The sequence below is a fragment of the Hyposmocoma kahamanoa genome, unplaced genomic scaffold (genome assembly GCF_003589595.1).
Source record: "Hyposmocoma kahamanoa isolate Upper Pololo Valley unplaced genomic scaffold, ASM358959v1 230, whole genome shotgun sequence".
In the NCBI taxonomy this organism is placed as follows: Eukaryota; Metazoa; Arthropoda; class Insecta; order Lepidoptera; family Cosmopterigidae; genus Hyposmocoma; species Hyposmocoma kahamanoa.
Genome location: NW_020653749.1, coordinates 1,031,029 through 1,048,626, shown reverse-complemented (window position 1 = coordinate 1,048,626; position 17,598 = coordinate 1,031,029).

The following is a 17,598-nucleotide window of genomic DNA, read 5'->3' as shown; positions in this document are numbered from 1 at the left end:
TCTATAATTATAATCTAATTAAATTCAAACTTTCAAGTGACATAATTATACTCATAATATGACGTATTTCTTTATTATTATATGACATTTTTTTTATATTATTATTTGATAAATAACAATATTATTATTTAATTAATAATTGAAACCTCGGCCTATCTCTGCTGTTATTGTTATCCCTAATAAAGGGCTCATTAAGACATGTTTACCATATGAATGCAATAAATATATTGAGTATTGAGTATTGAAATAAACGTCCACGACACAGTCACGACAGATAGTCGTGATATGGAAACAGGCTAGACGCGACAGTCGTCCAACCATAAATAAAAAAATACGGTATAATGGGAACACGCCCTTAAACGACATGTCTGTCCAGAGCGGTTACAATGCCATTCAGACCTTTAAATAGTTCTCTCAAATCTGAGGGACACTGACACTGCGCCTGTCACATTGAGTCTTAAGTTTACATGTCCCATGTGCCTGTAATTTCACCAGCACCCTTACCGTTCAAAAACGTAGCTTATTATACTGTTTGGCGGCAAAAATAGATAAATACAGTGGCAATACTTTCCTGGACGAACTCTTTCACAAGGACCTCTACTGCTACTAAATCTATCCAGAGCCCATAGTGCAAGCCGTTGGGCCACCGAGGTCGTCGTACATTAAAAGTCAGTTGTTCAGTTTATTGAAGTATTTCTGAAATATATCCTCCTTCCGTTTACTAGAAAGTTCAAAACACTCCATCCTTAAGTCATTGACTCATCATCTATTCACACGAAATGCTTTGCTTCATCTTTCATGATGCGTAGCGCAAAAGCGACATCTATATTTCCCGAACGCTGCATTTTAGGGCTTAATCAAAGCTAGAGTGAGTAGGCATTTACTAAACAAACGAGTGGCATCGTCATCCACATCGTCAGTGTATTCAAACTTTCGTCTATTTTTAACCCCAAAAAAAGGGGGAGTTACAAGTTAAACCTTTGTCTCACTTTTTTCAGCATTTAGAATGAAATCTCAATCTCAAATAATCTTTATTTTATAGGTAAACAAAGTACAAAACTTGAACAAACTCTCACTCAAAAATTGATGAAGCTCTACTGCTTATTCGTAAGGTAGATTCCCCTGAAAAGAATGAGCAAGAAACTCTAGAGGTTGCACTTTGTAAATATATATGTGCTTTTTCTTATAGAAATGGTAATTTAATCAGAATAGTTCTTACGGCGAAAGCTCCGCAAATACGCCTGTTTGCGAAATGCCTGTGAGCTGCACGCGAGCATTACGTTGTGCGATCTACTTGCGAGCCGTTCCATAGATTAACATGTATTTAAATGCACGCGTGCAGCGCGCGTGCGGTATGCGAGCACATGCAGCGCGTTCGCGGTGCGTTCGCCAAACCCCACAGTCCAGTTACCAGTACCCAGTTAGTCGTAAAATGAATAATTTATTTTATTTCCACTTGTTCGATCGACTTCAAACTGATATGGTAACCTTGATCTGATATTGCAACCAAGAACAATCTGCAGACTACTAACTTCTAACTACTTCTTACATTAGAACCACTGTGTAAAAAACATACAATATGACATCGCCTTTGAAGTATCGCGAAATGGCACTTTCATCTAGACATTATGTCATTCCGTAGGGTTGTCATCATGTGTTTTTTTTATTTAGTTTGTTGCAGTGGGTATCCTGCTACTATGTCCATGTTGGGAATAATAAAAAAAATGTTGTTGTGGGGCTTTCTCACAAGCCGTTTCATAGTATGTGCAGTAGTTGAAATGTGTAGTATATAAGGAAGATAATTTAAAAAATATTTTAATAGCTTTTTGCACTCTAAAACAGCACAATAAGGCATTTTTATATGATTTTAGAGAATTCACGCGGAAGAATGACATACACATGAAAATGGCGGGCTGAGCTTACGTGGACAACTGTCCATACTGTGGTCACGCGTGCGATGCTAACCAACCATTTCTACTAGTATTTATTGTTCTATAGGCAAAACTACTGTGTTTGGACTCATTAAATTGATCTCGGCGTGCTCTTAGCTTACGATGGTGACTCTATCGACTTTTCGAAGTAATACTGTATAGTATCGGGTTCTTTTTAATCTACGAGACAAGTAGAAACCCCTTCAATAACAACACCATCTTACTCAAAAAGAACAAAACTTTTGCATTCGCTGTCCGTTGCTATAACAAAACTGTGAGAAAATAAAATTAGAGAGGTGCCAATTCTACAAGTATTCAGTGAATCATAAAAAAACCATTTGCTAGCAAACTTTCCGGCAATAAAAAAAACGAAAAGCAAGCAAAGCGAGCCGTCTCTTAAAATAGTATCTACTGGTCTAGAGTAACCACTTTATTCGAAATAAATAGTTTCGTCCTCAGCGAATACTTTCTTTAAAGCGTCGTTTGTTGCGAAAGAATTACTTACAGGCGTTCCTTGGAGTTGTATCTGTTGGTTTATTCGTTTCGGATTTGTCGTCAACGAACGAACGGTATCTCTAAGTAGAATAAAGTGATATGTACTCGTGATAAATAAATAAATTAACCAACATATGGGTCCCACAGATGATAATAATAATAATAAAGATATTTATTCTGGTTTTTTTTAATACTAAGTGACGTACCAATCGTGTGCCTGATGGTAAGCGACACACCGGAACCGGAACGTGATATTGCTCACGTTTTTGCTTCTTACAAAAGAAAGACAACTACTAAACACCAAAGTGAGAATCATCCTTTCTCCTACTAGGCTACCACTGCTTCTTAACATTTATATAATATATGTAGTTATTAAGCGACGAGAATTTTGTGAAACTTACTTTTTAATAACTTTCTTATGATAAAATAAGTATGCATTGTATCTTTATCTCACCTGACGGAAAGCGACGATGAGGTCGAAGATAGAGCATGCACACCTAAATAACACCCATTCGCTCTCGCGTTGAACATAGTTACCAAGTAATAACCAAGTCTTATATCTTACAAACTATTAGAAGTTAATAATAACTTAACTTAATAATTACTAAGTTCCATCCACTAACATAACATGACGTTTTCGCATTATCTTACACATTATGAGTTAAGAAAGTGAAGCCACTGGGTACCTAGAGACAATTAATCAGTTTTATAACAGCTCCAATGGGCTATGAGGTGCTTATTATAAAATTTTAAATGATATATCCGAAATTGGTACTAGTGTTGATTGATAGAAAGTTCAAACACAAAGAAAATTTCCTTCGGGGTGACCCGACTCGAACAATCACAACACTAATGTCATTGGCCGAATCAGTTGATCTTACAATTGTTTTTATGTGTCTGTACCATTGACCTACCATATATATGTCGGAGTTAAGGCCGGAAAGGGAGACGTTGAGGGAAATACCCTTTTCGCTGATTTATTCAGCAATTATTTGATAATTGGCTTAATCACTCTTCGTCATCAATTCTTTCAGCCGGCGATGAAATAATAACGTCAGTTGAATGCAATTAGTTCGAAAGTATAATGGATGAATCAGGTTAAATCGGATTCTAAAATATAACGCGGCAAGACAGAAAGCGAGGCTGCGTCATGTCTTCACTTTCCAAGCAACTTACACAAAAGGACCACTTTTTTTCGTGAAGGACATTTTGCAGTTGGCTACTGATGGCTTTGACTGCGCCACCGCATAAGAGGGCGAGCTGAAGGCTCATAACCAGTAAAATAAACTTGAAACTAAGTAGCGGGACTGGGGGCGGCCAAGAGGGCGCGGACCTCGGCTCAGGGCGCTGAGGGCTTGCAATAGGGGAGAAGACCCCTGTTGTCAATGTGCGCCATTTATAAGCCTTGATCATCAACTTTACTTGTTATTTTCATATGGTAACCCTGCCAGTGACCGTCAGACAACTAATTAAGCTGAACAGACTCAAACTACACATTGCAACCTTACCCAGTTTGAGCTGTCAAACAGACGTGACATCTGTAAACAAAGAAACCATGGTCGAACTAGTTAATGCGTTTTGTTGGTAGCTTAGTAATTCGTTTCTCTTATATAATTAGAATGCAACTCGTGATAATATTAGCCAAGATTCAACCTTTCTTAAAACACATTACGTAAACAATACACCGAATTCTGTTACATTACGAATACTGCCTAACCTTACCTATTTCTGACGCCAAGTAATAATGTGATCATTATTGCGTTCCTGTTTTGAAGGGTAAGTAATAGACTCAGGGTGTCCGGCACAGTTGCAGGACTACTCAGCTGCGGTTTAAAGTTCTGAGTGGGACTGCAACTGCGCTTACCCATCCCGCTACTTGGCATCATAAACGATTCTTTATATATTATATTACATAATAGTGTTGGGGTGCCTCAAGGATCAGTCCTGGGTCCTCGCCTATTTATTCTGTATGTTAACGATTTGCCCATGGTCACACAATATCCATGTACCATGTTTGCGGACGACGTATCCATTGTAGTTTACAAAAGACCGAGACTTGATTTAGAATTCGAAATAAACGAAACTATCAAACGAGTAGTAAATTGGTTGGAATGCAATAACCTTCAAAACTAAGTTAAAGTTAAAGTTAAACTTATCTAAAACAACGTTTCCACAATTCCTAAATCACAATAAAAATCCTGCAAAACTCTCCATAGCACAACAATAGTCCCATAGTAGAGTCAACCACAACGAAGTTTCTTGACATCATGCTCGACACACATTTGACCTGGACAAAACATGTTGAATCAGTTTGTGAAAAAATCAACAATTTGCGTACGCAATTTACCGGTTAAAAAACATCTGTGACCAGAAAACTGCTTTGGTGGCCTACCACGGTTATGTGTATGTTCGACTCTACGGTATGGAATTGTTGTCTGGGGTAACTCTGTTCACATAAGTCGAGCTTTTATCCTAAAGAAGAAGTGCGTAAACTTCAAAAAATGTTCGTTTTTTAACCCGCAGCTTGACTTTGATTGCCTCTCCCGATCGGAAACTGCGTCTTTTCCGAGTCGACGCGCATAATTGCGATTGACAACTGGTCGATCGGAAACTTTTGACATTTCTAATCGGAACAATAGTTGATTTAACTCACAAATTAGAAAGATATAGTAGGAATCAGGTTCATCTTCTCGCTCAGAAACCCTTCTGATTTCGAGACTACCCAATCAGATGGATTCCGGTTTGAATCAAAATCAGGACGCTGATCCCTATCATTTGGCCCGACATGTACACTCTACTACATGTTTTCAAAGGAATTGCTATGACATGTGCGTAAAATTATATAATGTATTACCTGACGATATAAAAATGTTACCTTCGTCAAGATTTAAGAAAGTACTATTTGAATTGCTTGTTACACAATGTTTTTATAATGTAAATGAGTTTTTGACATTTAAATTTTGAAGCCTGCGACCCTCTACATATTTATTGCTTTGATATGAGTTCCTCTTTTTTATTAAATCATTTTTTCTTTAATTATATTATTTAATGAACAAAATTTAATTATATAATGTAATAAATGCGAACAATATATACTATTTATCGAGTTCTTAGGTTTTCGCGATTGTTACACATAGGAAATGAAACTATTTTTCCGGATTTAAATCGCGTATATTTGTTTTTTCAAACAAACCGATGTTTCGGGCCTTTTACAGGTCCCATGGTCACGGTTGACTGAGGTGGTACAGTCTTCAACCAGTTATGTCTAATATTGATGCAAACCTCCCTATTTTTGCCCAATTTTATTCACCCAAAATTATTCACCCAAACTGGTGATTCGGAGAAACCATCTTCCCTGTTGAAATTAGGATGTTTTTTAATTTCAATGGCCTCTCGCAGCATCCTGGGTAGATAACGGACTTCTTTTGCAAGGACCTGGTTTGAGATCCAGTATTTCCTCTAATGAAAAATCCCAAACAGACATAAGACTGCAGTACTAATTAATATGTTTTAGTTTATTCTAATTTCTATTATTAATTAATAATAAATTGAACTTAATAAAAATTCATTCAATAAAATAATTTGTAAAACTTAATATAGCATAAATTGGAATGTTTTCTTTGTAAAATTAAAAATAAGGTATTTAATTAATAACTATTGTAACTATAGTGAAAAAATAGGGTGGTTTGCATCTATATTAGACATAACTGGTTGAAGACTGTACCACCTCAGTCAACCGTGACCATGGGACCTGTAAAGGGCCCGAAACGTCGGTTTGTTTGAAAAAACAAATACACGCGATTTAAATCCGGAAAAATAGTTTCATTTCCAATATATAATATTTGCTATTAACGCGCAACACGCTGAACCATAAGCGTAATCTTAAATATGTAAACTGTATTTACCGTGTATGCTTACAAATAAATATATCTCTATCTCTCTATCTCTTAAGCGGCGTTTCCGCCATTAGCGCCATCTGTAAAAAAAACTGATGAAGTATAATGAAGTAGTGGAGTATATGAATATCATGATAGTAAAAAATCTTGATATTCAATAAATAAGTATCCGCATTGTTGTTGTTAATTTCGGACATGTTTCGAGTATTCAGAATGTCATCTGCCACATCCCTATTTTCCGCTTAGTTTGCCCTGGAAGCGGTTGGGAAAATATTCGCGACCGTTTAAAGAATTATTGTGCAATTGTACCGTCTAATGCTTGCTGGTTACATTTAAGACGCTTTGCTACAATACAATTTTCTATAACAGTTTGCCGGGTCGCTTGTTAAGAGTTATGATTGTTTCTTACTTTTAAGTTACGTCTAGTGGCGAGACGATGATAATACCTTCGAATCTTCAATGTTCACTTTGTATACAAAACAATAGAGCTTCTTGTGAAAGACATCTTCCAGACAGGAACTGCCACCTTACCATTTTATGCGCGAAGCAGTAATGTGAGTATTGCTGCATTTTGGTTTTGAAGGGCAAGGGTGCTAACAAGGTAAGCTTTTTAAAAAACTAAGAATTGTAACGCTCCCGCTATATACGTATTTGAAGTACGCATGTTTGTTAAAAAAAATTTAGCCCTATTTACTAGGAAACGTGAAGTATGCAGTTTTTTATTTGGACATCCTAACCACTTGACTGGCCCCTTCCATAGCACTACTTGCTTTTCTGGAATTGCTATAATATGTCCATAAACATATATAATGCTTTGCCTGCAGCGATCGCAGACTTGCCCTTAAACATGTTTAAAAATAAATTATTTGACTCGTTATGTGATCTGTGTGTATATGATATCAAATATTATTTAAAATAGGAGCTGAAACCTGTGATTCAGATAACAGTTGCAGTGCCAGTCAGAGCTTTAAATCGCAAAGATCTGAGGGGCACTACAACTGCGCCCGTCACCCTGAGACATAAGTTGATAAGTCCCATGTGCCTGTACTATCACCAGCACCCTTACCCTTCAAAGCTGGAACAGAGTAATACTGACATTACTGCTTGGCGGCAGAAACAGGTAATGTGTCAGTAGTTCTCTGGACGAACTCTTTCACAAGGAGCTCTATAGCTGCTACAAAAATTCCCGAGGTTTAAATTTAATTTAAAAAAAAACGCTTAACTGAAAATAATTAACTTACGTTCCAATTTTAATTAATTTCTACCTAATCTTTTTGTAAATGTAATAATGAACAAGATAAGATTCTGTCAGAACTTAATTATTAATCGAAAGTAATTTAATTTTACGCTAAAGTTAATTATTTTTGTAACGAACTGGACGGTTCTGAACGCAAATTTATTCCATCGTTGTAATTTTTATATCAAATAACAGACGTCTCACTGTTATGTACGGATCTCTAAAAACGATTTCATTATTCATGGTCTGGGTTGCGGTACATCGTTAAAAGAATAAGAGGACTGGTATGAAAAGATTGATGAATTCACTCACTCAAATGTAAATGGCAATCGAATTATAGGTCTGAAAATTTTTCGCATTTTTTTAAACGCATACATTGCAGCGCCATTTCGACTACTTTGTTGTTTATTAGCAGTCAACGACTTCAATTCTATAGACAAGAACATTCACAGCTACTACATATTCCAAACAAAACACTACCAGTGCTAAAGTTTTGTTCTGGTGTTGAATTTTGTCAAAGAGTATATGTGCCGTTGTATCGTGGACATACGTGACAGACCTATGTGGAATGAGCTAGGCAAGCAGATTATATTGAGAGTTTACAATGATATTTTGTTCATATTTGGGGAACTAACGTAAAGCCCCTGGCAAAGTCGCTATTCGTTGCACAATAGATTTCATTTTGCTTCGGCCCATGGGCCTTTCGCTTACTATTTATAATTATTATAACACTAAAAAGAAAAACAAATTAAGTAAAGAGTTTGTCCAGGGAAGTACTGCCACCTTACCTATTTGACAAGCACAATATGGCAGCTAATCACTCTTTTATAGTTTCCACATTCAGGTCATCTTGTTCTTTTCCCTTTGCTTTGGAACCATCCGCGTACAGCGGTATAAATCTTTTTCCATCTTTTTTTTTTCCACCATATGCATTGAAGAATGAAATTAAATAAATGAAGACAAGGATGGTGAAATTACAGCCTTATAAGTTGACTTGTCAATCGGCTGTAGTGGCAGTGCCCCTCAGATCTTTGCGATTTACATTTTAAATGCAACTGCTATGAGTAGGCGTGTCGCTTACAAATTTTTCGTCCCGTCATTAATCGGTATCATAAAAAACCCCCATTGCAATTTAGCATCTAAAGTCGAACTTAAAGAGTTTGAAACCGACTAAATTTCTAATCTTTGTAAAACAATAAATACATTAAAAAAATACATATTTATATATGTATTGTAATCAATAAATAAGTTTAATATGACACGTTCGTTCCTTCGAAAATTTTCAACATCGTTTCAAAGATTTAATTGGTTGGACGGTGTTTTGTTTTTTCTCCTTTTTGCTTTTAAACTAGTCACGGGAACTTGTCGATAAACTTTGCTTAGAAATAATATAATTTTGATCTATATCTAATATTACTTATTTTCTTTTTGACGCTCGACATAAATGGTACAATTTTAATTTGAGCTGAAGTTTTGATAATTAAACGTACACCATTGCGAATCGAGTGTACACAACTTATATGTACAGGGTGTAATCGTTAAGTGCGCCCAAGCGATTATTCGGTAAATACGAAATATCAAATACCTTGAAACTGATATCGAAAGTAACATACTTTCGAATAAGTAAAGTGACATCAAAAACTTTTTAAAAATAAAACTAGAAATATCCAAAATGTTAACGTTACACGCTTCCATACATAATATTCACATTCGTAGATTCGCTTTAGTTTCAAACAATTTCTTTGAATACAAATTATGGTACTTACTTAAAATAACTTAGCATCATTTTGTTTTTATTCAATTAAACGATAGTTTTTTTACTTTATTTATAGCAGTTTCGTTATCTGTGAACTTATTGTTACCTCTTAAAGTAACCAACTAAAGCACCTCAACGAATGTCATAATAAATGTATAGGAGCGTTTTTAAAGTGAAGTTTTGGATATAATTTTATTTTTATAAACTTATCGATGTCGTTTTACTCATTAGGTAACGTAGGTACTTTCGATATGACTTTAAAGATTTTTGATATCTTATATTTACTGAATAATCGTATGAGCACGCTTAACGATTACACCCTGTGTACAAACGCACTCAAATTTTATAATAAACAAATTGAAAAATAATATTTTTAAATTTTAATTATTTTGCAAGTTGCGCAAACATTAATAAGAACTTTAAAAATATAAATAAAACCAAAGTCGGCAATTGACGGGCGTTATCGATAAAACTTGGCTCTCTGCCTGTGAAATATCTCTGGCTGTTTGCCACATTGTTATCAATCTGTCCAGTGCTACCAACTTCCAAAACGGTATCTGCGATTTCATTTTAGGAAAAGCATTGGTGTTTATTTCTGTACATGTTTTCTTATCGACGCGTGTGTTGAGATTTAGTAAGACGGTTTAAGAAAAAGAGAAACACAGTACTATGCAGAAGGTAGCCCAATGGACGTGAAGTCAGAAGAAAAGGTAAACAAGGTGAAAAGGAAGACCCAAAAATAACTTATTTTTTACAAATATTAGTTAAGTTACTTGATTTTAATTGAAAACTGGTAAAACTGGGTTCGTTTCAGAACCTTAGGATAACTAACTCAGTTGTCGACCGATTTTTTTTCATTGTCATTCACAACACTCAAATAGAACGTCAAACTGTCGTATTAGAAACCGAACCTAAATGACGTCACACCCGTACGGTTACTCATACTTCTCGAACGGCAAAGACTACAAAAGTTATCGAATGAAAGTTACCGAACGTTCTATTATTTACAAAGAAAGAATGTAATATGTAAATCTTTTATTATTTGAAATAAGGTCTGGGTTTTGTTCAATTTCATTAATTTATTTTATAATAATGCATTCCTATATTTTAGGCCCAAAAAGTCGTAAAAATGTATATAAAAGAATTTTCATTTTTCTTATAATCTATTTCACCGACTAACTCCGTAAACGCTGTTGGATAACGATATCGTATCCGAATCCGAATCGAAGGTTTAATTCGGAATATTCTCAATAGCTCGGAAAGCACCCTTCGATTCGAGAACGACATACAATAGAACGATTCGGTTAAAATATCGAAAATCGGGATCCTGATCAGAATTTAGACATTGACGATGGAAAGAAAGCAAAGTGATAATGATGAAGAAAAAGAATTAGAACGATTCAAAATATCAAAAATAAATGGCCAGGAAGTAGAGAAAATGGTGATAAATAGATGGAATGACGGTGAAGGAGGTCGTCACAAGTCAATCTCGCTGCGTCTGTTGATTTCATCACTCCAGCCGAAAGTCTTCCCCCCAGACACGGGTTGCGGTAGTCAAAATGGAAATCCCTGAACCATGTCAGGTCACAATTACGCCGATGCAATGTAGAGACAACATGGTGAAATGGGGATATATCAACCCGACTCGCCGTTGTGCTTTCAGATCCCTTAAACAAAGTATGTCACACTTGCTCTCGTGCCCACTGTGTCGGACCAGCTGCACCCTCGAAGACCTGCTACAGGCAACAGATAAGGGCAGAAAGATAACTGCTTACTGAACCTAAGAAATTTAATACTGGTTTGATATTTTATTGGTTTTTGTAATTGACGCGACAAGAAGAATGCGTTACTTGTATTGGCTGTTAAAAAAATATGTATAGATGGCGATATTGTTTTTTTTTTATTAAAATATTTTACTTCCGTCTTACCTGATGGAAATTGATGATCCCACCATCCACATCACCATATCACACTTAAATAATGTCTATTCACTCTCGCCTTGAAAAAGTCCAAGTTATAACCGTCAGGGAACGAGTCCACAGGCAGGGAATTCCACTCCATAGCTGTTCGTCATACAAATGTGCAATCGAAAAGCTTCGTGCGAATTCTAGGAATATCCTGGAACCCCAGCCTACGCCTGGTCCCCTGATGATGGAAAGGGGAAGGCGGAATTTATTTGTACAATTCCCTCGCACTATATCATATAGTATATCGATATTGTTGCTTCTTCCTCTTATCGTATCGATGGCATACACTATAATGCTTGCTATCGTAGTTAAAGGATTTACCAATACACATGGCATACTTGCCGATTGTTGTCCAGCGCGTGCCATCTGACTTACTGATCCTTATTTTTAAAATGTTTACGGGATTTACGGAAATCTATTGTTATCAGTCCGTAGACAATACAAATTAATGCTTAATGTAATAACGTTAAAACCCTCTCCTATGAAATTTGGTTTGGTGCAGTTACGCGCTTTTTACCAATACTACGTACGCGGATTTACTTTAGTACTTATTTTAGTATTTAATAATAATAATAATAAAATTTTTATTTCTTAAAAACATGGTTTCTTAAATAATAGTGACTGGAGCTTCCTTTTAAGCATAGCCTGTATCAGGAAGCACAGCTCTTCAGTCCCTACACGTATTAAATTTCATAAACCAACTAATCATTCAAAACATGTGTGTGTGAATGTATTTGTGTGTGTGCGTGCGTGCGTGCGTGCGTGCGTGCGTGCGTACGTGCGTACCTGCGTGTGTGCGCACACACGTGTTTAAAAGTAGTTATCAAGCAGAGCCTCAACTTCTTCATATGTTTTCCCGCTATTTTATTTCGATATAATCTTTTTACACTCATAATACAATTTGCTGTACATTTTTAACTCCCTATCCAAAGTGTTTGCAGATAGGCAATACGACAAACGTGCAGCCAACATCTGCACGTTTGTCGTATTGCCTATCTGCAAATACAGTGTTGGTACTTGGAATTGATATTACAAGATCTAGCCTTCTTTTCTGTGTAATACTATGGTCATATGCTAAAGTGTTATGTTTTTAACACTATGCACTAGCATAGTGTTGCACCTCGAATGACCGTCATAAATTTTTTTAGGCTAAAACATAATATATACATAACATAGTCATTCGAGGTGCAACAAAACAATCTACGGCTATCGATAAGAAATCGATAACCAATGTCGCGTCACTAGTCTTTAATCGGATTACTGCAGTAGGCTGCGCATTATGGACGTTTACTTTTTTCGTACCCCCAACATTTTCCGTCCATTTTTTTTGTATATTTTCACATGAAAATTGTTTTACACTTTGCCATAAACTGTCAATTTTCTTTTGGTAATTTTATTTCCTATTTGGAGTACAAAGCTACTTTATTTGTTCTTCAGTTCTGAGCTAAACAGGATATTTCGTAGTATTTATACCCAAAAAGACGAGCAATTGACCTGTGTCTACTATGAATTAGATTGCACCTATGAATTAGATTGCCAAACCGCCAGGCTAGCATGCTAATTACGTCAAAACCTTCGTTACTATTAAAAGGCTGTATTTATAACGAAATAATTATAACTTTTTTACATCTATTAGCCAAGTTTTATTGAATTCGGATACCGGAAAGTTCGAAAAAACCGGTTTCATCTCCTAATTAACCCTTAGAGGTGGAATATTTTCTTCCAATTTTAATTGGGATCAATTCTGAAATACTTTTTTTCCAACAAAAAAAGAATCATCAAAATCGGTTCACAAATACCAGAGTAACCACGTAACATACCCAAAAAAATACAGTATGAATTGAGAACATCCTCCTTTTTGAAGTCGGTTAAAAAGCCGTGGTAGCCGTTTAACCTACCGTCTGTCAAGCAAAGGCCGTGAGTTCAAATCCGGGGTCGCATCAATGAGTTTTCGGAATTAAGTGCGTTAAATTTGAAATTTACGGTGAGCTTTTCGGTAAAGAAAAACATTGTGATGACTGCACATCGAAGAAGGTTCACAACGCTCGGAAAATGTGTGAATAAACCCGCATTTGGCCAGTGTATCCACAGAACAATAGATACAGTAGAATTGGTTAGTTAGCATCTGACGCGTGCCAACTATAGGTCTTGAAAGACCTACTTGAACTCAATCCGCCATTTTTGCTTCGCTTGGTATGTTTGTGTCATTCTTTCTGTGTTGTTTTAGAGTGCAGAACTGATAGCCGCACCAAAAATAATACTCGTGCTGGTGTTTCATATCATCGAAAAGTCTTATTTTAATATCAATTTTCTGTTTATCGAATTGATTCAGATGTAATCGTTCGTTGTAGTTCAGCTACTGGCCGCAAGATGGCAGCATGTTGAACAAAATTTCAATATAAAACCAAAACATCGTAACGTGCAATAAAGGTATTGAACTTTGAACGATATAGCAACTGGGTAAAGTTTAAATTATATTAACAATCCAGAATTTGTAACATCTTTTTAAGTTAGAAACTGTGACCAATCATTATCAAGATTTCATAGTGTTTATCATTTGTTTATGTGAGGTTTGGCAACAGCGGTTCCGATAATGATCGAGGCTTAAGGCACGTCCATCGCTTTTTCTTCCGTGAGCGTGGCGGGCTATGGTCTGAACCCTTGCTTGAGAAGAGACCTGTGCCCAGTATTGGGATGTATAAATGGCTTGACTATAATGAAATACTACGTCAGTAAAAAACATTACAGTCAAAGTCAAAGATCATTCATTCCACAGGTAAAATAAATTTACACTTGAAAACATTGACTTACAAATAAATGGACGACGGGTCTAATACAAAAACCACGAAAAAAATGTCCCAAGTCAACCTATTCGAAATTTAAATTGTAATGTCAACGCAGTATCGCGCTGTCAGTAGAACAAATGAAGACTAAAGCGGAGTTTGGCGCTCTGTATACGATTTTAGCGCCTTACAAGTGCGGACACTTTTTAGCGCGGACCCGACGTCCATATAATTGTAAGTCAATGCTTGAAAACGTCACATTTAAGCCACTGACTTACCTGAGAAGAACGAGCAAGAAACTCCAGGGATTGCTCTTTTCAAATAAACTTAAATGCGATGGAATACACTATGAATCAAATTTGTGTGGATTCTGGAGCCGTGTCGTCTTTCCATAAATCTTTATCTAGCACGTAGTCGTCAAATTTTAACCGACTTCAAAAAAAGGAGGAGGTTCTCAATTCGACTGTATGTTTTTTTTTGCATGTATGTTACACAATTTGTGAACCGATATTTCATGATTCTTTTTTTTGTTGGAAAGAGGGTACCTCCATAGTGGTCCCATTTAATTTTGTAGAAAATCGTCCACCTCTAAGGGTGGCTGTTCACGCATGAAGACTCATTTTTATAAATAGCGCCTAAATTTTATTATAAGGAGCAATTATTTTAATGGTATATGTTGCTATTCTCCAATTCAAGGCGTTTTTCTCTCAATATACTTTGAGTAGTGAGAACCAATTTTTATTATCTCCTGTGTCAAGTCCCGTATAGTGGCGAACTAGGGGATGAATCCGGGTTTGCGCACTTTCCGGTAACCGATTTTAATAAAACTTGGTAATTATATGTGATTTCACATACGTTTGAGGTCGGTTTTTTTAGTACTCTGTACTGAGATTGTGTAATATGACTTATCAATCAAAATTTTTTAATGTAGTTTTTAAACTTAGGAAATGATATTGTTAATATATGCTCCGGAATCTTGTTGCAAAAACGTATACAGTTTCCCATAAAAAATTTAAACCTGAAGGAAGTGACTTATAACGGGAAAATCGAACCTCTCCACCACGATCTTCATGATGGAGTTAGAACTTCATACTTCTTTTTCTTATTACTCAATTTAAGCAAGTAATTACTTAATTCCATTGAAAATAAAGTCGAATTTAGTAAATCACCCTTAAACACACTTCATAAAACCTTGGATAGAACAGATTAAGAATGAATACGCAGCGTGTTACTGAAACCAGTATTCATTTTAGAGCGTTATGTAAATAGTGATGTGACAGTGAAAGTAACTGTTGCGGAAATACTTTAAGTATTTGAATAATACATTTAGGTAGCACATGTCTGTACCTAATATAGTCCCAAATTTATTCACATGTACCATCCATGTGAAAAAAACCAACAAATTAATATGAATATTTAATTATTTTATTGTTTTATAAAGTATTTTACGTTCCACCAAGTCGCACGAACTATGGCCAGAATGAGATTGTTTCGCGCCTTACAAATACGTACAATAAGTTTTTCTGTAACATTGCATCTTTGCACATACTAAACATTCATTTAAGCGAAGAATTAGCGGAGTAATTTGGCCACGCTAAGCTTGAGATACTTGAGTTTTTCTTTTTTTTACCCCTGTCACGAACATTTAAATTATAACTTATTCCTTTAAAATTTTACCTTCTATTTACAATATTATTATTATGAATATTTGTTTTAATAATTCTGCTTTTTTTATCACTTCTACTATCAAAAAGGGTAAATTTATAGGGTTATGGACCCAAAAGTAGGTATGTCTCACTGGCGTGATAGCAACCAGTTCAGTGCCATTCAGTGCCGTATAAACGCTACAGCGGCAGAAAGCACTAACAATTCCAAATATGTGAGATGACTTTATACTATCGAAGTTAACAAAACGATAGCGCGTTTCAGAGTACAACTAATGCCATCTAGCAGTGGCGTGATGGAACTAATTGCATGTTAAAGTTGTGCTTGTTACAAATGTAGTTTGATTTCATGCTGTAACCAAATTTCTTAAAATATGACTATGAATATAAATAACACCCTAACAAACTAGAGATACTACGTATTGTTTCTTAGGGTAAATGACTGTTTATGATTTTTATGATTACAAGCACGAGTAAAAGTAATCGTTACCGCGTGCGCCTTCGGCGACATGTCACGACAACATTGACTATGAAAACGCAACGAAATGTTGCTTTAAGAATATACTCTAGAATTTAGAATATTAATCTGAATAGAAAACTACTTCTTTTTTTGTTTAAGAATATATTTTCTTAAAATACACCCAAGAAATTTTGAATTTATTTAAGATTATTTAAATTTGATGTAAGAGGTAAAAATTTTTTGATGTAAGTAATGTCCAATTAATTGATTAGAAATGAAATAAAATCTTGAAGTGAACGTATTTGTCTCAAAGTTAGAATAAACTTAAGAGTAAAACTATATTAGAAAAAGATAAGCAGTATCTTTGTAATGACAATATTTTATTACTTTTAACAAATATTTTTTCAGAATTAGCAAATATTTTGAGAAATTGCTCTTTCTTATTAGTAGAAATCCTTTTTTTCTGTGTAGTATTCAACTTACAACGTTTATTCAGATCGCTGAATAAACGTTGTGTGCCAATGAAAGTAACTGTTACAAACATACGTTACTAAATAATAATGTATTACTTTAACTTTTTAGTTAAGGTAGATGTAGTTGGTGTACACTCCGCTCTTCCGCCTGGTGTGGCAAGCGAGCAGCTACACAGTGTTGACGAAAGTTATAATTTAGAATACCTAATCGCTGTGAATTCGGTGATTCTATAAAACTGAATGTTTTTAAATCGGAAAGATCTGAGTGACACTGCATCTACGCCTGTAATTTCACCAGGACCCTTACCCTTCAAGACCGAAACACAGTAATACGCGCATTACTGCTTGATGGCAGAAATAGGAAGAAGATTATTGGAGTACTTTCTTGGATGAAATCTTTGACAAGCAGCTACTCTACTAAAATTGGACTATATTTTTGGGTGGTAGGACTCGTATTCGACTCCTCGTCGTATGAGATGGTAGATGACGTCACAGCAGTCCTCTGCACTCATGCACTATTGTTAGGACCTTCAAAATGTCCACCGTCACTATCAGTAATAACTAGACACCAAAACGACACAAATTATCAAGAATAAAAATAAAGTGGGAAGTGCACTTAGAAAAAGCACCCCAACCAATGACGCAGGCGAGAATGTTACAAAAAATGCAGACGACATTATTTCGCAATCCAACTCACATTTTTTCCGAACGCAAAGTAAGATTGTTTAGATATTTACGAACAGCTGGCGAAGACTGATATACAGCAATGCTGAGTCTTTAACGTTTTTGTCCACGTTACTCAATTGTATATTCTATTCTATTAGCATTGACTTACAAATAAATGGACGACGGGTCTAATACAAAAACCACGAAAAAAATGTCCCAAGTCAACCTGTTTAAACGTAGTGACATGTAAAGGAATATGAAAATGCTAAA